Here is a 23,670-nt window from a genome sequence, read left to right as displayed (position 1 = left end):
CTCAACTGTGAGCTGAGCAGCACTTGCTCCAGGCTCAAGCTTGCCAAGCAAGACTACCCCTTGACCAGCCATCTTTACTTTCAAATTTCCAAGGAAGAGATTCACAACTTTTTCCTTGGTATTTGTGATGCTATCTGGCAATTCCTGTAGATGAAGCAAGCTCTAGGCAAAATGTAAGAACATTTCCCTTGCCTCCTATCCCTGTAATTTCCCACAGGTACAAGTTCCTATGTACTTTTACTTTCAAAACAGAACATACAAAATCTATAACTTGAAAAGTGTTTAAGATCTTACATAGTGGATATAGTCCCATTTGAATAAGACAAGCTTGAATATCTAAAGGCTTCCACAGGATACAGAAATAAATCTCTAATACTGGAACATGTGGCACTGGAAACATTATCTTATAGAAGGACATGGCATTTTCTCCATGCCCCTCAAGTCACATGTCAATGGCTGTGTACTACACCTATGCCATCTGTAAGAGATTTTTCTAGGACAGTCATAATCCAAAATATTTCCTCCATCTGTCAGATCATGTGTTAGACCATGTGTCTCAGTTTCTAATTCAGAAAATATGGCCCCTGTGCTTACACCAGTTCTGTTTACAGTTGCTTCTAACCCAAATGATGCTGGGTTGTTGTTGGTTTTTTTGAGTGTTGGTTTTGTTTTGTTTGTTTGATTTTGCCTTATCCTTAGCTGGCATGAAGAAAGCTACACACCTTCACCTCATAGGCATCTCATCTATCTCAACTTATACTTGAAAGCTAGTGTTAATTTCTTCTCCAGCTAAATGCCCTTAGCTCACCTGGGTTCAACATGGTGTCAGCACAATCTATGGCATTGAGAGAAACTTCATAAACATCTTAAAACAAATGTCAATATTTTCTCTTTTCCCTTCTCCTCATATCTTCACCCCCCAGGACTAGAAGCTCTAATAGAGACCCAAAACTTAGTGGGATTTGCAAGGACGAATAATCAGAAAGATTACAATGGAGAAGAAGAAAGATAAGGAGCCCTCATTTCTACAGATCTGAACACACCAGCAGAGATGAAGTTTCTGAATGAGTGAGGACATTGTATGTTGGACAATAGTTCCTGTGATCACTACTGTATGACATTTAGAGTCACGAAAGCAGATCCCAACTTGTGTAATGATTACATTAGCATAAACAGCATGCTTGTAACTTCAATTAATTACCTGCAAATATTCATTATATGTCAATACAAGGAACTGCAGTTCCCTGGAAAAAGTGTTTGGAGAAGTGTGCAGGGGATATGGCTCGGTGGCTTCCAAGTCTCCGGTATCCTTTGTGTTCTCTATGTGTATTCAGAGAATCATTGATCAGCTGCCTTCTGCACGCCCCCTACTGGGGATCAAGCCCACAATCTGAGCATGTGCTCTGACCCAGAATCAAATTGTGACCTCGTGGTTCATAGGTCAATACTCAACCACTCAACCACCTTGCTCAACATTCCTACCCACATATCCCAAGGGTACCTCAAAGTAAGATGTTCAATGTCCAACACCTGGATCCCTATGCCTACCCCACTTGGGCACCAACTATTTCCAGATAGTTAAGTGATACTACAAAGTATTATGTTAAGTGTCAAATGAGTGCTATTATACATTCGTCATCCTCTTTGCTGTCTGTATTCCCACCTTAAAAAATGCTAAAATGTTGAGGCACACTCCCAATTCAGAACTATTATTCCTCTTAATTGAAAAAGACTCAGAAGCCAAGAACTGGGCACAGTGCCTTCCCAGGGGATTTATTGCAGCTCCTCAGGCAAAGCTGCAAGGAGAACCAGAAGAGAGATGGCCAATCCGCCTCGAGACAACGGCTCCCAAACCGCACGGCTCCCAAGGGGGAGGAAACTGAAACACAAGCTCTTCCAAAGCCAGAGCCAAGGCCAGGGGTGGGAAACGGGCCAGGGAGAGACCAAGCAAAAGCCCATTTCTCAAAACTTTTCATGTTGGTATTATTGCCAATTTGTCACTATGTACTTTTCAGGCCCACAGTTGGTCCTCTTGCTCATAACAAAAGGTCAGCGCCTACTCCGATTGCTTCACTAATGCAGGCTTCCACAAATGGACACTGGCGAGCCGTCAAAACCCAGCGAACCCCAGTGGCTTCTTATTTACATGGGCATCTTTGTTATCCCAGGCACGTCCTCCCAGTCCTCAGAGGAACTGCAGTGTCACCGCAGCTGACAACAGCCAGAGCCCCTGATTGTGGAGGCTGGACCTGGCCAGGCTGCAGCCTTGGACAGCAGGAGGCTCTGACTCTCCTAATAATGTATGTGTTTTTTCTATCTTCCTCCCTCCCCTCTCCCCCCACCCCGCATCCTCCCGCGTCTCCTCTCAGTACTGCTCTCGGCAATAGAGGGAAATCATTTTCTCCTAATATTCGCTGAAACTGAAAATGACATAAGGTGCACTAATGCCCTCCAAGGGGCATTTCTGGAATGAGTTATCTGGAACTTGGATTTCCCCACCCAGAGGAAAGGGTGGTCGGCTCTTGATCTTTGCTTTTCATCTCGCATCTGCCTACTTGCCCAGGTACAGAAGCAGTGGCTGCACCTTAGGTGCTCAATAGGTATCTGTAGAATGGAAATGAAACTCATTTCTGGAATTTCTTTCTTGCTTTGATATGAAGCACACCTTGTACATCAGACAAAAATAAAAAGAAAAATGGAGCGAATGATCCAGAAGAGACATTCACACTTTGATGGAATGGCCATGAACCAGTGCCAATGTCCGTCTTGCTCCCTGACCTCGGTGAGCAAAGCTGCCATGGCAGGTGCCTACTACTGTCTTCCTCACACTCCCTCCCTGCTCTGTCCCCAAGAGCAGCCAACTTCCTCCTGGCCACTGATGACAGAAAGACGTAGACTTCTTGGTCCTCTCTGTGAGCCAGTTATCCTCAACTCTGTCTTTGATTTTCAATTTCACCAGAACCCATGGAGCCGTGATGAACTGTTGTGTGAGTGCAGCCATCGGGCTTGGCAAAGGTGGTTTTTGCCTGGGAGACCCGCCTGAAACGCTCTGATGGCTTTTCTTATTTTTCATATCAGATTCTCAGGGGAAGCTGTTTAAGATTCATCTCCTTATTTATGCCATGAACAGCTTCACTCCTGACACCTTTCCGGAGGCTGGTTCTATGCACTGCCCTTTAGACAGAAGGCCCTGCAGCCTAAGCAGTTTTGGTCATAACACCAACTGCACTGATTTAATTAAAAGGACACCTGTGAGGTTCTTTTTTCCCCTTCTTTGTTTCTTATAAAATGCTCCAATAAATAGGTTAAATTATCTGTGTCTGAAGAAGAAGGTAATTCTCTCGCTGGCTTCTTCCTCTATTACACTGCGTTAATAGAAACCAGCTTCCATTCTGCAGCGTCCTTCATCCAATTAACAACCTCGCCGCACCTAAATTCTTCTTGTAATTAACCAATAACTGTTGCTTCCCCCAAAAGCAGCCCCAATTCACTTACCAAGCCTCTGTAGTTCTATGCTCCTCTTAGACCTCATCTAAATTTAATACCAGCGAGTATAAAAGGTTGTTTTCCAAAGCACTGGGTTATTTATTAGTAGTACATTCTGGAAACTTCCTGTAGCCTGTCAGAGTGCAAGCCTGAACTCAGCCAATTACCACAGGTGAAACAGACCAATGCTCCTAAGGAAAATTTGATAAGCTTGGTTTCTCCTTTCTATTACCTTTCGGTTAGAATTTCACAGGGCTTAAATCAAGCAGCATCTCCTAGGGACTTAAGAGCTGTTGCTTTCTCTGTGAGCACAGAGGAAAGGGCAGAAAAATGGCACTCCAATCAAATCCAGGCTTCATGCGATTGACAGCTGGTGGGTTTTCATATTGGGGTCTGGACTGTTTGCTCAGCTCCCGTGCTCTGTCCGGGGATAACAGTGGCCAATAAAGCGTAAAAGCGTATGTCCTGTAACATCGCTGCTTCTTGTTATCTGGAGGACCCTGGAGAATCACAGAAACTAATGTAATTAGTCGGGATGTGCCATTGTACAGGAAGGATAAGAGGTAAGAAGACAAGTTTATTTCTGCATATAAGTAACTTAAGTACAGCTTAATCCAGCCGCCCAGTGGACCATCGAACCCCTTTCACTCCAAAAGCAGGAGCAGTGGAGTCAAGAATTGGAGCTTAATTGAGAGGCAGGAAAATGGAAAAGTTTTGTGTGGCTTAACCAATATATCTGAGTAAACACTGCATCTCTGCCAAAACATTTTCATTTTTCATTAACAGCCATGTACCGTGCAAAGAAATACACTTTGATTTTACAGTCAGAGAGGACATCCTTGGAAGGGAGGGACTTAATATAGAAGAAAGTTGAAATGTGTTAACATTACTAATGACTGACTGTTGCCCCATGGCTAGCAGGCCCTATTCTCTTCATGTGAGCTGCAGAGGAAACACCTTTTCTGATCGCTTATTGGCTAAGCTCCCCATATGCCACTCGAAGTGTTCTTGGTAACTTGGGTAATAAGAATACAAGAACATGATCTAGGGTTTTTCCACTTCATTCCTGGAGGGGAAAAACGAAGATCCGCTGCTGGAGGGGCTAAGAAATGTCATATTCTACCCTAGCCAGTTTGGCTCAGTAGATAGAGCCTCAGCCTGAGCAGGGTCCAGGTTCTATTCTAGACAAGGGCATGTACCTAGGTTGCAGGCTCATGCAGGAGGCAACCATGTCAGGACTCATACAGGAGTCAACCAATCAAAGTGTTCCTCTCATATAGATGTTTCTCTCTGTCTTTCCCTCTCTCTTCTATGTCCTCTAAAAATGAATGGGAAAATATCCTTATGTGAGGATTAAAAAAATAAATAAAGAAAGAAATGTCATGTCATGTCTTATGAAAAAGACATCTTGAAATTGCCTAAAGAAAGTTGTCATTTTTTTTGTGTGTGGTGAAGGGACTGGAGTGCATGTTGATTAAAACACCTTGGCGGCTGCTACGGCCAGCAGTGGCAGCAGCAGCAGGGTGATGGGGGTGGTGCCTTCCCCAGTCATCCTAGTCCCCTCCTGCAGAAGGAGGCCAGACTTCGGCTTAGGACCACTTCATTCCACCCCGCCCCCGTAGAACATCCCCTGAGGGCTCCTGGATTGGAGAGGGTTCAGGCCAAGCTGAGGGATCCCCAAATTTCATGAACCAGGCCTCTAGTAGATTAATAATAACACCAGCTACTGTCTTGTATTAACATGCTCAGTCTTTGCACAAGTTTCATTTAATCCTCTCAGCAGCCATCTGAGGCATGTTCTGCAGCTATCCCCCATCTTGGGGGTGAGAAAACTGGTGCTGGAAGAGAATAAATAATTTGCCAGGGTCACAGTACTGATAAGAGGCAGAGCACGGAATTGACTCCAATGCTACACAATGAATCACACTATCCCTTATGTTCTCAGTTACATCTTCATTCAAAGGAAATTTTCAGATATGAATCTCTTTTAGTGAAAAATTCTTCTTCAGGTAGGAGCATTTATTGCAATCCTATTAGCGAAATATATTGGCCTGGAAAGGTGTGAAGATGAGCCCAATCCATGAGGTTTTTGCTTTTAAGTTGCCATAGGAAAGGCCATTGCCCTTGACCCTCTTTGACCTTCCCCTTTATTACTGTGACTATGCATGTTTATTATACAATCCCCTCTTCTGACACTTTCATCTTCACTCTACTTCTATCTCTCCGAAAAATTACGATTGTAAACTTTTGTATCATTTTATGTTCAACCCTTAAATGTAGAGAAGCATGTTTGGTAGCAATTGTATTTTCCTCCCCAGGAGCCGCCTCTTCCTAGGTTTCTCTAAATTTTTCTGTGATGCTCTTTTCCCCTCTGCTCCCCTTATTATCTTCTCTGCCAGACTCTGTTCCTACTTTGTCCCTTGCTTTTCTCTCTCCTGAAATCATACACAATGCAGTCATCAAGTTGCTCTTTATTCTACCCACTTTCCTGTGACCATTCAGGTTGTTTGTTTCTTTGATTTTAAATTACATTCCTGGCGTGAAATTCATCAGGGCGAAGGTGTCCAGAAACTGTACATATGCAGAGTTGTCCTTTCTTTAAGACTGTTTCCTATCCTCTTGAATTCTTCCCTTTTACTCTATTGCTGTTGTTATTTGTGTTATATTTATGTTTCTTCTTATAATTATTACCATTATTCAGATTTTAAAAAGGAGGGGAAATAAAATTTAAAAGAAGGGGAGATACCCTGAGAGAAGGTACATATCAAAGTATCAAATAATAAGTCAAAGATTTTGAGAAAAACAAATACAGAGAGTTATTGGTACACAAGGTTTTCTCTGAAGAAAAGAGATAGGGTGAATACCGGAGGGTTGGAAAGACAGTTTCTTGGCAACATGCTATAGTCCTGCCCCACATATTGTATAGACCATCTGTCTGGCACCCCCCACACACAGACAGAGCACTAACGGTGATCCAAGGTGTCCACAAGCTGGTCTCATAAATAAACTCCACACTGAGATATAAATAAACGTCACAAACAGACCATGGGGCAGTGAAATAGTCCCCAGTCCTCAGTATTCTCTGTGTTTGCTTTATTATATAAGGTCAAGGAATAGTGTCTTGAGGACAAGAATTTGTCCAAGTGTAGGGGCTCACAGGCAGTTTACAGCATGGGAATTTCCTAAGCATCTATTGGAGTGATCTGGCATCTTCCAGATCACTCCCATAGATAATTGTCTGGGCCAGTTCCAGAATAACAAATTCTGACAAAGGAACCAAGTCTTCCTCCCCACTGAGCTAGTCTTCTATGCCTCTTCTACAGGTACTTCCGGGACAGTGAGTGATGTATGCCTGTAGAATGGGTTCACCACACCTGTTTCCAGTTTAGAGATTGACCTATGGCCAAGAACCTAGTTTAGTCTGAAATTCCCCAAATATCCTTGTTCTGCTGTGGGTTTTAGTCTCCACATTTGGCTTCCCAATAAACCACACCTGGGATTCATACCTCTGTGCACATCCCCTCCGCTTGAAGCTGGGCTGGCCCCTTGACTCATGTTGGCCAGCAAAATGCAGCGGAAGTTAGGCTGCATGACTTCTGAGAGGAGGTCAGAAAAAGATACACAGCTCTAGGAATTCTCACTCCGAGGAAAGCCAGCCTCTAGGTAAGAAATCTGACTGCCCTGGCATTGCCTGCTTTGAATGAAGTCCAAGGTAGCCAGATAGGGAGGCTCCTTGGAGAGAGAGTCAAGCCTTAGCCAGCCAGTCAAGCTGTTTTAGGACTCAGAGTGGAGGTAGCAGACATGTAGCTGAAGATGGCATCTTGGATCCCCTTCACCTTCCGTTCCAGCCTCCATCTGGCTGCAACTGCATGAGACACTGAGCATGGTCACCCAAGGAACCATGAGAGATAATAATAATAACTACGTTTTGGGATGGCTTGTTACACAGAAATAGTTAACAAAAATAATCTACCTTTTATCACATCCCATACCCAACTTGAACTCAGAAATTACTGTTTTTCTCAAGATCTCCTTTCAGTCCCATAAGGATTCATAGAATTTCAAGGTCCACACTTGAAAGAGCCCTATGGAACTCCTCTATGAAAAGAGGCATAAAGGATCTAAAGAGGCAATTACTACATACAGTAAGCCAGCCTCATTGATCTGCCCCTTTTTAAATTTTTTTTAATTGATTTCAGAGAGGGAGAGAGAGAAACATCAATGATGAGAGAGAATCATTGACCGGCTGCCTACTGCACACCCCCTACTAAGGGTCAAGCCCATAACCCGGGCACGTGTCCTGACCAGAAATTGAACCCTGACCTCCAGATTTATAGGTCAATCCTCAACCACTGAGTCACCCCAGCTGAGCTGCCCCTCTTTTCTTTAACCTATGTCTAAACCAGTAGCCTGAGAGAGGGTATCTATCAAAGTATCAAAAAATAAGTCAAAGATTTTGAGAAAAACAAATACAGAGAGTTCATGGTACACAGGTTTTCTCAATTCAGAGTTTATAACTCATTCGTGGGTGCCGTTCAGAATATGTGATTGCTTGTTAAGGCATCAGCACCAGGAATGAAATGAGGGCTATTCATCTGAGACACCTGATAACTGAAAGCCATTCACCACGCTGTGCCTTCTGCCCTTGCAGAGGGTCAATACGTGACCCCCTCCAGGTGTCTTTTAGAAAGATGGTTGAACATGTCTTCCAATCGCACTTTTTACTAGGAATAAAACAATATAGATGTCTAAATAATTTTGGATGGTCTGATTAAAGAAACTATTTCTAAACAGCATCTTTGTGTGTGCGCTATACACAGGGCTCAGTAGAGTCCTGCTGAAATTTAATTACAGAAAAGAAAACCTTTTTTGTATATTAATTATCTTTTTAAAAATATATTTATTGTGAGCTGTCAGAAAGTGGGATTTTAGTAAACCAATGCTGTTGTTCTCCTTTGCTTCCAGTGTACTGCAAGACCCCTGATGTCCTCTTTGCCTTCAGAGTTGATTCTATCCTGAAGCATCATGTTTAATCTGTAAACTAGCTCAAGTATTTTTGAAGTAGGACAGTGTCTAAGTTTATAAACTCAGTAGGCTCTAGCTGTCTATCAATCAGAAAAATGGAACTACCTGAAAGTTGTTGATATTGTGTGCACTCATACCACTGTTAGGTGGGTATTTCTTTCTTTCTTCCTTTCTTTCTTCCTTTCTTTCTTTCTTCCTTTCTTTCTTTCTTCCTTCCTTCTTTCCTTCCTTCCTTCCTTCCTTCCTTCCTTCCTTCCTTCCTTTCTTTCTTTCTTTCTTTCTTTCTTTCTTTCTTTCTTTCTTTCTTTCTTTCTTTCTTTCTTTCTTTCTAACTGCTAAGTTAGAAGAAAAAAAAAGAAAGAAAGAAATACTTGCCTTTTTGGTAGAACTCCCTTTAATTAATAACATATCAGTAAGACACCAGTTCACATCATACTCATTTTGTCCAAGGAGAAAAACTAAATTTCTCAGTCATAGATTCCACTTAACTCAAGTTGTATTCTAAACAGGAGGGTATGTTTTGTTTTGTTTAATTTAAAATGTGAGAGTCTTATAATGTGGATGACTAGGCAGACTGGAGGCCCAGCGTCCTGTAACTGTTTCCATCTACATTTACCACCTCCACTTCCTCAAAATTCTCCTCAGTCCCTTGGGGTTATGTGGGCTATTCTCTCACCAGCTCTGTTTAAGGTCCACCTGGGACCTCTGACTGTCCAAAAGGTGTTAGGCTTTCAACTCCTGTCCTCCTTGACAGCCCTGCTCAGCAAGCTTTCTTTACTGAGATTCCCCCTGAGCTTCTGTGACATTGCACATCCTCACTTTCTTCTTTAAAATTTTTTTTAGTTTTATTATTATCATTTTGACCTTTGGGGGGGTGACATTACTCAACATGAACATATAGGTTTCATGTGTGGATTACTAACTTTAAAAATCTGTATATAGATGGGAAGTGAATTAAGTCAAACATCCTCATTTTCTGTTCTTTCCTCTTAATTCCTATACTCTTTCTGCTCCCTGAAATGGTGCTATTTATCTAGTTTCATGGCTCCATCTTTTTAAAAATATATATTTTTTTATTTATTTCAGAGATAATGAGAGAGGGAGATAGAGATTAAAAAAAAAAACTTCAATGTGAGATAGAATCATTGGTAGAATCATTGATTGGCTACCTCCTGCATGCCCCATGGGAATGGAGCCTGCAACCCAGGAATGTGCCATAACGGGGAATTGAATCGTGACCTCCTGGTTCCTAGGACAATGTTCAACCACTGAGCCATGCCTCAAGATTCATTCCTCAATCTTCAGATCTTTCTTTATACCTTCTCAGAATACCCAACAAGTCACAGGAATCCCAGGATTTGGGGCATCTAAGTTTTCAACCTATACTCCATTTTTATCATCACACTCCTTGAGACAGTTTTTCCCTTTAAATATCTCAAACTTCACTTGTATACTAAGAAACCCCATATTTAAATCTGATCTGTCATGAAATCCTGCCTATTCTAACTCTTCAATACTTTTGACTATCCCTTTTGCTCCATTCCCCTGAGCACTGCCTAAAAACAGACCCTCTTCATTTCTGCTTCAAAACTAAAGTAGTATTATAACTAGTCTCTCTAAACCTATTAGCCCTTCTGATCAAGTTATCATACCACTGCCAGATTCAATTATTTTATTTTTAATAAGAATTCGCCAAAACTGGTTTGGCTCAGTGGATAGAGCGTCAGCCTGCAGACCAAAAGGTCCTGGGTTTGATTCCGGTCAAGGGCATGTACTTTGGTTGCAGACACATCCCCAGTAGGGGGGTGCAAGAGGCAGCTGGTTGATGTTTCTCTTGCATCGATGTTTCTGACTCTCTATCCCTCTCTCTTCCTCTCTGTAAAAAGTCAATAAAATATATATTTTTAAAAAAGAATTGCATATATTTATAGTTATGAGTACACAACAGAGTTTCTTATATTATTATTTATTTTTGTATTTATTATTATTATCTTATTTCATACTAGATGCTCAGTGCACAAAATTCATGCACGAGGGGGGGGGTGTCCCTTAGCCCAGCCTGTACCACCTCCAATCTGGGACTCCTCAGGGGATGTCTGACTGCTGGTTTAGTCCCAATCCCACAGGGATCAGACCTAAACTGGAAATCAGACACTTCTCACAATCTGGGACTGCTGGCTCCCAACCACTCACCTGCCTGCCAGCCTGATCACCTCCTAACCATTCCCCCGCCAGCCTGATCGATGCCTAACTGATCCCCTAACAGCCCAGTCACCCCCAACTGCCCTCCCCTGCTGGCTTGGTTGTCCCTAACTGTCCTTCCCAAGCAGCCTGGTTGCCCCTAACTGCCTCCCCTTCAGGGCTGGTCACCCCTAACTGCCCTCCCCAGCAGGCTTGGTCCTCCCCAACTGCCCTCCCCTGCTAACCTGGTCACCCCTAACTGCTTTCCTTTGTTGACCTGGTCACTCCCAACTGCCCTCCTCTGTTGGTGTGGTTGCCCCTAATTGCCCTCCCCTGCAGGCTGGTCACCCCCAACTGCCCTCCTCTCCCATCCCAGTCACCCCTAACTTCCCACCCTTGCCAGCCCAGTCACCCCTAACTGCCCTCCCTTACAGGCCTGATTGCCCCCAATTGCCCCCCCTAGCAATCCCATTCTCCCCCCAACTGCCCTTCTTACAGGCCCAGTAGCCCCCAATTACCCTCCCCTGCCAACCTGTTCGCCTCTACCTGCCCTCCCCTGCTGGCCATTTGTGGCAGCCATATTTGACCACATGGGGGCAGCCATCTTGTGTGAGGGTGTGAGGGCCAATTTACATATTATCTCTTTATTATATAGGATTTTATGATTTATCTTTTAACCTACTCTTAATTTAACCTAATATTTCCTACCCCTATGTATCAATATATATGTACATATATGATGAAACAGTTATCAGTCAAGCTAATTAACATATCTTCTCCTAACATAGGGTTACCTTTTGTGTGTGTGTGATGAAAATACTTCATATCTACTATCTGAGCAATTTTTCACTATTCATTACAGTATAATTAACTATAGGCATCATCCTGTGCATTAAGTCTTTAAAGTTATTCATCCCATATCATGACAAAATTTTACCCAATATTTCCCTTTTTCCCCCACTTTTCTACCCCTGGCAACCACTAGTCAACTCTCTGAGTCTATGTATTTTACTTTTTTAGTTTCTACATATAAGTGAAGTCATGCAGTTGTTTCTTTCTGTGCCTGGCTTATTTCACTTAGCAGAATGTTGTCTGGGTTCATAAATTGCTAACCTGACCACATGATTTCTAACCTTAAAGTAGTCAGTGAAACCCATTATCCACAGAATAGAGTCCAATGCCTTTGGGCAGCAATGTTCTACAAAGCAACTCAAAATCACTATCTTCCCTATAGGACAGACCATAGCTTAATTTCTGTCTCACCCTTCAGCTTTATATTTCATGTCTCTCTCACATAAATCCATTTCTCCAACCAGATCCCAAATATAGTAGTCCATGTTCTCTCTTGCCTCTATACTTTTTGACATGCTAGTTCCTTATAGTCTTTAATATCCTTTACCTGCTTTTCTTCCTGATTTATCTCTATTTGTTCTAAGATACAGCTCAGGTGACACCTCCTCCAGGAAGCTTTCTGAGCAGCCCTCACTCTCACTGGGAGTTATGCACTGTGCTGGGTGTTATGCATTGTGTTCCATTCTACATTGGGCATGACCATCTGAGCCCTTTTATTACATCGTCTGTTTACTTGATCCTCAAGGATAGGTATCACACTTCTGTGTCTTTATATCCCAATGCCAAGCTCAGCATATAACAAACTGTTTATACCAATAATTTCATAAATGAATAGCTAAGTTAATGAACTGAACTGTAATTTCATCAGGTGAATCCCAAATCTACATCCTGAGCCCTGAATTCTCCTTAAGCCCTATATTTTATAACAACAGCTGCACATATCTACTTTAGTATCCCACTGTCTCCTCAAAATTCAAACACCTAAAAATAAATGTGTCATCTTCACTCTGAAACAAGCTCCTCTTCTGTCATCTCTATTTCTATTCCCGGTACCAGTGTTCTATCAATCAAGCCTCCTCAGAGCCTTCAAGTCATCCCTCCTGCTTCACCTTGCATATGAAGTCTATTTCCCAATCTAGTCAACTCTTCTTTTTTTGAAACTTGCTCCTTCCTTGCACACCTCACTGCCACCATCGAAGCTTTTCACATCCAATCCTGAAAGTTCTTGCTGAATTTCATAGACACTTCCCTGTCTTGTATACATAACTCACAACTGCCAGATTCTTGCTAAAGCATGACACTCCGTTCATCAGGCCTCTTTGCAAAAGCAGTCAGTTCTTTCTAAGGAATAAAGCAAAAACTCCTGAATCTGGGCCTTGCTCTACCTTAGTGCCTGCAATAAAGATGAGCTGTTGGGGACAGAAACACAAGTTTCTGTGTCTACCCACTTTCTAACACTCTTCAGCATAGAGAGACCCTTGAGATACATAGATATAGCGAAATAGATAAACCTGGCCCCAGCCTTCATTGCTTTAAGCCAAATGTTCTTATAAGAGGCATTAGTCTACTTTCCTGATGGGATTGCAGCCTTTTTCACTTCAAGAAACTTCAATCCATACCTCACGCCATATACAAAAATTTACTCAAAATAAATCATAGACCTGAATGTAAAAACTGAAACTATAAAACTTTGAGGGGGAAAAAAAACCTTTGTGACTTTATGTTAGGCAAAGAGTTCTTAGATAACACTATAACATGATCCATAAAAGAACAAACTGAGCCAAAACTGGCTTGGTTCAGTGGCATAGAGCATCAGCCTGTGGACTGAAGGGTCCCAGGTTCGATTCCGGTCGGAGGCACGTACCTTGGTTGCAGGCACATCCCCAGTGGGGAGCATGCAGGAGGCAGCTGACCAATGTTTCTCTCTCATCAATGTTTTCTAACTCTCTATCTCTCTCCTTTCCTCTCTGTAAAAAAATCAATAAAATAAAAATAAAAAAGAACAAACTGATAAATGAACTTCATTAAAGTTAAAAACTTAGGCTCTACAGAAGACACTAAGAACCACAGACTGAGATGAAATATTTTCAAATAATATATCTAATAAAGGACTTGTATTCAGATTGTATAAAGTCCTTTCAAAACTCAATAAACAGAGATAAGCCAAAGAACTTATATTATTATATGTATAGCCCATGGACCCAGACCATAAAGTGGTGAAGACCTGGATGGGGATAGGGGCTGGGCAGAAGAGGGTAAAATGTGTGTCTGGATGGGGGGAAGGGGGATGGGCTACATCTGTAATACTGTTGACAATAAAAAAATATTTTAAAAACTCAATGAACAGTTCAATTTTTAAAATCAGCAGATTATTTGAAAAGGCATTTTACCAAGAAGATATACAGATGGAAAATAAGCACATGAAAATATTCAGAGAATCATTACTCACTGGGAAAATGAAAATTACCGGTAAATCACAATGAGAGATTACTATTATTTTTTATTTCTGGGGAATGAAAACTAATCTATAGTGACAAAAAAGTGGATTAGTGATTTTCTTGAAAGGAGGTGCAGGGAAGGCTGGGAAGGAAAGATTATAAAGGGGCAAGAGGAAACTTTCAGGAGAATTGGACATCTTTATAATGTTGATTGTGATAATGGTTTCACAGATGTACACACAGGTCAAAACTCAATAAAGAATTGCATTAAATATGAGCAGTTTATAGTTTGTTAATTATACCTTAATAAAGCTGTTTTTAAAAATATTTTTTAAAATATTTTTAATATATTTTATTGATTTTTGTACAGAGAGGAAGGGAGAGAGATGAGAGTTAGAAACATCAATGAGAGAGAGTCATCGATCAGCTGCCTCTTGCACACCCCCTACTGGGGATATGCCGGCAACCAAGGTACATGCCCTTGACTGGAATGGAACTCGGGCCCTTCAGTCCCCAATCCAATGCTCTATTCACTGAGCCAAACCGGTCCCGGGTTAAAAAATATTTTTTAAATAGAATATTTATTAGTCAATATGGCTCCAAGTAACCTCTTTTAGAATTGTGGAGCAGTTTGGACTTAGAGGCTCAGCACCCCATTTTACACAGTGAGCTATATAGAACAGACAGTAGAAAACTTATCTTGGACTCTTAAAACTCATCTCAGTTCAAATCCAGACTCTGGATTTGGCCTCTTCACCTGTCTTAATCCCAGTTTCCTCAACTGTAAATTGAGGCTAAGAGAAGTTGTCTCTTAGGGACCTTGTGAGAATTAAATGTGATAATTTATATAAAGCCCTTGGGCAGCATATAGCATGTGCTCCACAACTGGTAGCTATTATTAAGAAACTGAAGTCCAGCCTGGTCAGTGTGGCTCAGTGGTTGAGTGGCGACCGATGAACCAGGAGGTCATGGTTCAATTCCTGGGTTGCAGGCTCAATCCCCTGAATAGGGTGTCCTGGAGCCAGGGATCGATTATTCTTTCTCATCATTGATTTTTCTATTTCTCTCTCCTTCCTCCTTCCTCTCTGAAATCAATAAAAAATATTTTTTTAAAAAGAAAAGAAATGAAATGAAGCCCAGAAAGATAAAGTGACTAATTCAAGGCCACAAAGTTATATTGTAGCAAGGAGAACCCTAGAACCATATCATCTGCCTCCTAGTATCATGGTTTTTCCTCCTCAAGCTGTGATCCTTCAGCTATAATATATTTGGCAATGTCAAACACAAATGCTTAACAACAAAAGTGAAATCAAGAGGACATAGCACCAAGTAGAATACAGCACCAAGTAAATCCAGCTGCAACAACAAAGAGTATTAGAGTTGGTATCCAAAACTCTGCAGAACCACTAACTGTGCAACTGACACAGATGCCATGCTAGAGCCATTTACACATGTGATAATAAGCACATCACAGCCTTCAGCTGGGATTCATGAGGGTAGAGGTGAAAAAGTAGGGCAACAAAACTCAGGAACTTCTATATCACTATCATGAATTCTTGATCTAAGATCCAAAAACTTGAAAGGGTTCATGCATAATCTCTCAGGGTTCTAAGAATCTCTTGAAATGGTATAAAGTATATACACACACACACACACACACACACACACACACACACATTCACACATACACACACACATTTCACCTTTATAGCTTTTCTAAAATTCTTAAAGGGGTAAATGATCCTCCTAAAATATTAGGAACACCTGTTATAGATAATAAGCTAGTTTTAGAGAGAGAACTTACAAAAAATATATAACCTTTAAGAAGTTGTATTGAAATATAACTTGAAATAGTAATTTTGACCTATTTCTTTGGATTAAAAGTGAAATGAAATCAATAAGCAACACTAATGCCACAGCATTACAGGGTTACAAGCAGAGGGAAGACTCCATCAAATGCAGGGGCCACAAACAATTGGTGTGACAGTTTGGGTTTGCTTGAACAGTAGGTAGTTGGTTAATTGAGTCAAAGCAAAACTGGTTAATTGTTTACTATCCTTACCCCAATTAAATCTTAATAAAATTCTTATTTGTAATATAACACAGATTCTTCTAAAGAGGTTTCAATGATGCTGGAAAACAATGGGCATTATTAATCTGAAGCATTTGTAGGCTGCTTTTAAAAACATCTGAGATTTTTCTAAGTACTTATCCAGCAATGTGTCAGGTAGATTTTTCATAGGATAAGAAGAGGAAAATACCCACTAGAAAGGGATCCTGATTAAAGCTTGTTTCCCTCAGAATGGATAGTGAAATCAAAGTTTAAGGTACTTCTACAGAGATGACTGTTGAAAAATTAATAATTACTGTATGGCAGCAATACAGAAATTTTGAAAAGTAAATCTGATTTTAAAAAGTAGCATATTATTATTATAAGCAGGAGCAACAAGCAGGAGATTGGATGGAGATGGGTCTTTTACTCAGAGACAGAATAGAAAGAAACGCTGGTTGGGCTTGCAGGGTTCCCCTCTCCTTTTTCTCTTAAATACATACTTTCACTTGGACGTGGACAACCACTGAAAAGTTATGAGAGTGACTAGAGGGAAGACTCTTCAACCCAAACAAATCAGATTCACTTGTAGCCTCCCCAAGAGTCTTTGTTTAAAAAAAAAAAAAAAAGAAAAAAGAAAGAAAGAAAGAAAAAGAAGGAAGTTTGAGACATCACTCTAATATGTGCTTTGCCAGCCAGTGTTCTGCACTTTTCATTTTCTTCCCTTCCCTGTTGCTCCAGTTCTTTCTGTTAGATTCTTTTTTAAAATCCATTCTAATTTTCCTCTGATATTTGTGTATGATTTTCCCTCCCTTTAACTAAGCTCCTCTTGAAATGCTTCCTTTTGTGTGTCTCTAGGCGGGAGAGTTGCAGGGTCTTTGAGCTCCTCTTTGGCCCAGTTTATGAGGGCTTGGGCTTCCCCCGAAGCTCTCGCTCTCGGGAGAATTGTGCAAATTGCACCCGGGCTTCCGGGATTCGGTTGGAAGAGCCACTCATCCTGGAGACCCCGTGCTGTGCCCGAGTGCATCAAGGCCATGTCAATCCCTTGATGCTGCCTCATGCTGTGATCTTCTTTGCAATGTGTCATATGTCACGATGGGTTTTCCCACAATGCATTCTTTAGTTCAGTGTCAGGGAAAAGGAACAAATAATGTGCCCCTGTGGCAGCCAAACATGCTACCTGCAAGGTTGAGGAGCAGAGCACATTTTCCTTCTCCTCCGAAATGAATTCCCCCGCTAACGCTGCCTTTTCCTTCCCATTGTTCTCACTCTTTCCACCCCCTCCCTACTCTGACTTCAGCTCCTCTGCAAAGGGCTTTCTACAGCAGGAACATTTGAAATTGCAGATAATCTTCATGAGTTCATTGATTCATCTGTTGGTGCTTATTGTATTTACATAACAAATAATGATAAAGATGTTTTATATATCTATACAAAGATCGGTCATGAAACCATGTGAAAATTTGCAGAGGAAAACCCTGGCCAGGTAGCTCATTTGGTTGGAGGATAATCCTATGCACCAAAAGTTGCAGGTTCCATTCCTGATCAGGTTTCAGGTTTGAGCCCCAGTTAGGGTTCTCTTTCTCTCTCTTACTCTCCTTTCCTCTCTCTAAAATCAATAGAGAACTTTATCCTCAGTTAAAGATTTGTTTAAAATTTGCAGAGGACAGAGGATCCATACGAATGGGCATTGAGAAATCATATCTAGACTCATGAAGATGTCAATTTTCAACTGCCAGTTCATTATCACTTTACCTTAAATAAAAAATAAAAAATAAATAAAATAAAAAAAGATGATCATGGGGAACACCTCCTTTGCTATTTAAAATAACCAAATGTGACTTGCAATCAAGATGGCAGCAGGGGTTGAGGCAGAGGCAGTTAGGGGTGATCAGGCAGGCAGACAAACAGTTAGGGACAATCAGGCAGGCAGGCAGGCAGGAGAGCAGTTAGAGGCAATCAGGCAGGCAGGTGAGCAGTTAGGAGCCAGTGTTCCTGGATTGTGAGAGGGTGCAGGCTGAGCTGAGGGACCCTCCCCCACCTCTATGCACAAATTTCTTGCAGTGGGCCTCTAGTTTTTTAATAATGATGTATGGTATCAGATGGGCATAAGATTTATTGAAAATTAAGTTATGTAATGTCTAATCACCTGAAACTTATATGTTTGCCTATAGTTATAATTGAAAAATTAAAAATTTTATTTTAAAAAATGAATTAAATAGCCGAAACCGGTTTGCCTTAGTGAATAGAGCTTGGGCCTGCAGACTGAAAGGTCCCAGGTTCGATTCTGGTCAAGGGCATGTACCTTGGTTGCGGGCACATCCCCAGTAGGGGGTGTGCAAGAGGCAGCTGGTCAATGATTCTCTCATCGATGTTTCTAACTCTCTATCCCTCTCTCTTCCTCTCTGTAAAAAAATCAATAAAATATATATTTTTTTAAATGAATTAAATAAATAAAATAACCAAATGCCAGTTTTGCTGTTCTTAATCTGTCTTTCTGAGAAAGCATGAAGCTTTCTCCCTGGTGACTGTTTCTACTCTTTGACTACTCACAACCTTTTTTACATAAGCCACGTGCTGCAGCATGTACAATATTTGGAGGCATTCGTGAAAACTTCTTATAACCACCTGCCTTGTAGACAGAAGAAAGGATATAAACAAGATGTTAGTCCTTAGAGCATCTGAAAGGATCAGTGAAAAAAGGCTTATTCCCTATCTCTGGAGGTTTCACAGTTTAAAGTGCTGTGTTTTGTTTTAAATCAGATCAGGTAACAGTCCTGTGGTAAGCCACAGCCCCTCTTACTCCTGCTTTGCAACATCAGCATCACCAGGGAATGTGACAGAAATTCAGGATTGCAGGCTCCTTCCCAGACCCACCAATTCAACATCTGCATTTGAACAATATTTTAAGATGGTTTTTCTACATCTTGAAGTTTGAGAAGGTTTCTGAAAAGGTTTAGCCTGAGCCAGTTGCCTCTAGAACTTTTGCACTGGGATCACATTCAACAGCCTTATCTGGTGTAGGTAAAAGGCACCCTCATGAACTACAAATAGTTTTCTCCATATGAGCAGGGGAAGAGAAAGCCAAATAGAAACACTTACTAGGTGCAAACATCTCTTTTCTATTTATGAAGAAATGCTTATGAAGTGTATATAATTTTATATATATATTAATGTGCATGAAAATGGCTTAGGAACAAAATAGAGACATCCTGAATTGCCATAATACTAAATGGAGGATGGAGAACCCTGATAAAGGTTAAAACAAAACAATTCAAATTTGCAGGTTGTGCTGACTGCATAATTCCAAAAGAGTTAGCAATACGATATTCTACATTGAATCATTTAGATACTTACACTGTACATGCATTGAACCTTGTTATTTTCCCTCTGAATGAATTGTTGAATATGAGTGAGCCCGGCTCTACAAAGCTTGCTTGCTCTCCTCCTCTTTCTTTCTTATCACTCTTGTCAAACCATGATTGGTTGATGCCATCGCATGTCTCCTCATTCACCTGAAAGTGTTCTTTAAACTCCTTGGTAAACTGTATCCTCCCTACAGCTCTGTTCCACCTCTGCCCTCATAAATACACTCGCTTTACCAATTCTATTCTAATTTATAAAAAGGTAAATTCTTGGGCAATGTTTATTATAAGGTTCATGCTTGCTTATTGATACTTGCATTTTATAACATGTTTCTAAATGTGAAAATCTCATTTCACTAATGAAAAAGCTGAGTTCAAAGAATTCTTTAGAAGTGTTATGTATAAACAATCATGAAAGAGTGTTCCCAACCATAGCGAGTCAGGCCTCGCTTTCCTACTCTTGAAATACCATTCATGACAAGCATTGGGTGAATTCTGTTTTGATAAATTTCTTATCATTTCACCTTACTCCTTTTTTCTCCTATATTACCAAATGCACACTTTTTAATTTTTAAATTAATAGACTTTATTTGGGGGACATTTTCAGGGTAACAGAAATATTGAGCAGAAAATATAGACTTATCTATCCCCCTCAAATTCTTGTCACTTAATTCCCCCTATTATTAACAATAATAATTATCCCCCTATTATCTTGCATTAGTGTGATACATTTCTTGTACTATTGTAACACACTAATGCAACTAAATTCTGTAATTCACATTTGCTCACTTTTTGTATCGTACATTCTATGGGTCCAAATGTCCATTTATTTATTTTTTTATTTTTTTATTTTTTTGCATAACTGCCATAATGTTTCTGGATTCTTTTTCCACCTAATTAAGATAAATATCTCTATCCTAGCCAGTATTGCTCTGTGGTTGAGCATCGACCTATGAACCAAGAGGTCGGGGCACATGTTCAGGTCAGGGCACATGCCCAGGTTACAGGCTTGATCCTCTGTGTGAAGCATGCAGAAGGCAGCCAATCAATGATTATCTTTCATCATTGACTAGAGGCCCGGTGCACAAAATTTCTGCATGAGTAGGGTCCCTAGGCCTGGCCGGCAATCAGGGCCGATCAAGTTCCCTGCCTCCCCACCTCCTCCTTCCCTTGCTCTTCAGTGCCCCACCACTGCCCTTGGTCACCCCCATGTTTCATGCCACCTCCTGGTGGTCAGCACATGTCATAGTGAGTGATCGAACTCCAAGTCTCCTGGTTGAACTCCCAAGGGCACACTTTGCATATTAGCCTTTTATATATATTAATATATATAAATGTTTCTATTTCTCTATCCCTCTCCCTTCCTCTCTAAAATCAATAAAAGTATTTTAAGAGAAATATCTATAAAGAAAAGGAACATGTTCCAATTAATGATATTACCAGAACTAAGTAGCAGCTATTGTTTCCTGTTTTTGTGTGCTTCCTCACTCTAGATACTGTACCAGCTTTTTCTCATCAAGTCATCCATTCAACCAATGATTATTGATCAGCTATTGCATTCAAAGGATCATGGTAAGGCATGATCTACTAGTGAAAACACTGAAGATAAACAAATGTGGGTCTTATAAGAAAGCTAGGAGTTCAGACTGGTTCACCACAGGATGAATAAAGGGCGGGAATTGTCAATACAGCTGAGACAGAATTACTAATTTCTGTAATGAATATTCTCAGAGTCCTTAAAAAGGTGCTTCTCGCACTGAAGTGATGAGACACCCCAGGGCTGCTTCCTAAAGTTAAGTTTCTCAGAACATGCTACTTGGGTCAGCTAAACAGAATAAGTCTCCTGGGATACTTATCTGCAAGCCTTACCTTGCACTCACCTCTCAGAACTTGGGGGGGAGAAAAGCGAGTGAAGAGACCGGGAATTCACATTTTAGCATGCATTCCAGGTGATCCTTTTATACATTAAGACAGTTGGGAAATGTGCAAAGGCAAAATATTATTTTTATAATCATTTTTAATTGAATACAAAATCCACACAAGTTTTTCCAAATAAATACAAGACTTCGAAAAAAAATTATCTATGAGGTAAATGCTTCTCTCTCTCATTGGGAATGTCTAGATGAAAACATATAAGAAGTACTGTACCAAAAGCAGACAGAAGACTCAAATATGCTGCTAATATGTTGAAACATTCACAAATTCTGTAGCATAAACTCTGCTGTGTATATCGTCTTTACCTGCAATGATCAGCTTTGGTCTCCTGCATACTTCCCAGGTTTGATGGCAGACCATAATAATGTCACTTGGCTATTCTTGAAAAACAGCTACGAAATGTTGTTGATACTTAACTGTAGCAATGTTTATGTGAAAATCCTAAAATACTTGAAAAATGTTTTCAGGGTACACAGGCTGCCATAACCATAAATTCTGAGTAACACTGAAGTTGGCCAGGGATGTAAAGTTCATGGGCCTTTGCTTTTCTGGAGCATTTTAGCTGTTGTCCAGTCCACTCATGCCACCCACATAATCTAACTGGACAAAGAGCTCTTGCTAGCTGGTTAACTATTGAACTGAAGAATTGAAGAACATCATTACTACCTGAGTTCCATTTGCTTCTTGGGTAATCCTTGTCTACAATGAGAAATCAATTCAATGGCCAGTGTGCAATCAGAATAGCCAAACTATTATTCTGGGCCATTTAAGTCAGATTCTTAAAGATTAAACTTTAGACTTTTCTGTCCAAGCAGCAGTGAAAACAGAAGGAAAGTCAGAGTCTTCAAACCACATCCATTCCAGAATGTGCTAGAATATAATGGCTGCTGATAACAAAAACAGAGAATCCTCGCTTTGAAAGAAATGCACTAAACAACTCAGATAGGAGGACATAGGCAGTTTATTACCAGAAAGACAGAGGAGTTAGATAGGCAAAAACAGCCAGCCCCTGACTTATAAACACCAAATTACCAGTCACCTTCCCAGCCTCAGGTCTCAACTCCCACTTTTTCTACTTTGGAAGTTATGCCCCTGAAGGAAGAGGCAAACCAGAAGGTACAAAGAGAATTTTGCCTTTGTTTTTTCTTCCTTCAAACATTTGCTAAAATGTAAACTTATTTTTCAAGTAAGTTATATTTCTGGTTTTGTGTTTTCCACAAGTTAGGGTTCTAGTCTCTAAGATCCTCCCACTGTCACATTGGTAACCGGCCCCTCTCCATCTTTGGGACATGTCTGGAGCTCATCGAGAGGCCCTGGGCAGTTGTGCCATCTTATTAGCTGTTATGCATCTACCCTTTCTTCAATCAAAATAAATGATTAGTGTCACACCAGAGTTTCCTGAATAAAAACTCTCATCTAAGTTGCTATCTTTTTAGAGTCTTTAATCAGAGAATCATACCTACATTTTTTCAGAACTTGAAAGAAAATTATTTTCATAACCTCTACATCTGGCAATGTGCAGTTTTCTAGCCCTTTATCATATTAAAACCTAGGATGGACAGGAATTTTTCCTATGGTTCCATTAGTGTTCACCTTCTTAACTGTTCTTCTTTATTAATCCAAACAACAAAATAGTTTCTTCTAAACCCACACACTTCAGCCTCCCTTGATTACCCACTTACACAGGCAATACACACACACAAACATGCACGTGCATACATACATACATACATAAGGTTCTATGATATCTACCCCCAAACGACTGTGGCCAAATGTTTGGGGTCAATTATGGGGGGGGAAATGGGCCACTCAGATTCTTAGTATCTGTAACCTCACAAATAGAATCAGATTTTTTGCAAGTTCACTAAAGAAGGCATCAGATTCGATGCTATATTCTGTAGAGTGAAACTTCCAGCTGAGTGCTTCATATCATATCTACTTTACCTTAATTCTTCCATTGCTGTAACCTGAATTGTAAAAGCTTACTCCAGAAACTCTATCTGTTCAGGCAGCCTTCAGTTTAATAAGGAGAATACATATTTTCCCTTTGCAAAATATTGTATATGCATACATACATCATATATATGCATAAGCATATACTGTATATGCATATGTATGATTACATGATACATATGATTTTTAAAATTGTAACTACATTTTAGAAATATTTTTTTGTTTAGTGTAAGCAGTTGTTGATGACAAATACTATCCAAGAGCTCTTCTGAGCTTCTTTGCTTCTTTTCCTGGTCAATTCAAATTTAACACCTACATTTAATAGCAATTCACTATGAGCATGGAAATGCCCCTCCACCCATCCTTGAGTGTGGAGCAGTAAAAG

At 40.5% G+C, this 23,670-nt stretch overlaps 1 long non-coding RNA gene across 1 annotated transcript in view; it reads right to left on the bottom strand.

Annotated features, from left to right (window-relative positions):
• Positions 1-3,607: 3,607 nt before the first annotated feature.
• LOC123651377 overlaps positions 3,608-23,670 on the bottom strand; it is a 32,806-nt gene continuing 12,743 nt past the window's right edge. Inside the window, exon 3 of the long non-coding RNA XR_006740048.1 lies at positions 3,608-3,986. This is a non-coding gene — a long non-coding RNA (uncharacterized LOC123651377). The remainder of the gene's footprint in view (positions 3,987-23,670) is intronic.

The sequence above is a fragment of the Pipistrellus kuhlii genome, unplaced genomic scaffold, assembly GCF_014108245.1.
Source record: "Pipistrellus kuhlii isolate mPipKuh1 unplaced genomic scaffold, mPipKuh1.p scaffold_m20_p_5, whole genome shotgun sequence".
Taxonomy (NCBI): Eukaryota; Metazoa; Chordata; class Mammalia; order Chiroptera; family Vespertilionidae; genus Pipistrellus; species Pipistrellus kuhlii.
The sequence above is the reverse complement of the archived record's forward strand: the minus strand, read 5'-3'. Positions and strand labels throughout refer to the sequence as shown.